Source organism: Octopus bimaculoides, chromosome 21, assembly GCF_001194135.2.
Source record: "Octopus bimaculoides isolate UCB-OBI-ISO-001 chromosome 21, ASM119413v2, whole genome shotgun sequence".
Lineage (NCBI taxonomy): Eukaryota > Metazoa > Mollusca > Cephalopoda > Octopoda > Octopodidae > Octopus > Octopus bimaculoides.
Window position 1 is genome coordinate 19,242,470 of NC_069001.1, and position 991 is coordinate 19,243,460.

Consider the following 991-nt stretch of genomic DNA (forward strand, 5'->3'; position numbering starts at 1 on the left):
AACAATAAAAGATAATAATATAAAATAGTACCAAAAATACTAATTCATTGTTACAGTGTGCTTCTTTCTTTTTTCTCTTTCTTTCTCACTTTCTCTCTCTCCCTCTCTCTTTCCATCATACCTTTCCTATTAAATCCTTTTCCAGCTTTTTTTTTTCCCCATCAATGACTTGAAGGAAAATTGTTACAAGTACCAAAAATATATTTTATTAAAACCAAACTGGTCCAGATGCTTCATTAAGTTATGTTATACAAATGGTGAGGGAAGAATGAGGGGGTGGGGGACAGTTAAAATAAAAGATAAAAAATGTTACTGGACTCAGCTGCCATCCTTTCCCCACATAAACTCTGTCATCTCTCTCTTCTACTCTTTTACTTGTTTCAGTCATTTGACTGTGGCCATGCTGGAGCACCGCCTTTAGTCGAACAAATCAACCCCAGGACTTATTCTTTGGAAGCCTAGTACTTATTCTATCGGTCACTTTTGCCGAACTGCTAAGTTACGGGGAATAAACACACCACCATCGGTTGTTAAGTGATACTGGGGGGGGGGACAAATACAGACACACAAACATAAACACACACATATATATATATACATATACATATATACAACGGGCTTCTTTCAGTTTCCGCCTACCAAATCCACTCACAAGGCTTTGGTCAGCCCGAGGCTATAGTAGGAGACACTTGCCCAAGGTGCCACGCAGTGGGAATGAACCTGCAACCATGTGGTTGGTAAGCAAGCTACTTACCATACAGCCACTCCTGCGCCTAGTGTGGGATGCTTACAGCACCTAGGTTTCCCAAGAGGTCACCTATCTAAGTACTCACTAGGCTCAACGTTGCTTAACTTCGGTGATCGGATGAGAACCGGTGCTCTCAGCGTGATATGGCCGTAAGCATCTGTTGATGTTATTATTAGATGAACTCATGGAAAAGAATTGGAGAAAACATGACAACACATACACATAAACACTTAAGTACAGATA

At 40.4% G+C, this 991-nt stretch overlaps 1 non-coding gene across 1 annotated transcript; it reads right to left on the reverse strand.

Moving 5' to 3' along the window:
* Window positions 1-784: 784 nt before the first annotated feature.
* On the reverse strand, window positions 785-903 carry LOC128250487 (5S ribosomal RNA). Its single transcript, XR_008266505.1, has one exon. It is a non-coding gene; the product is annotated as a 5S ribosomal RNA (ribosomal RNA).
* Between the last annotated feature and the right edge of the window lie 88 nt (window positions 904-991).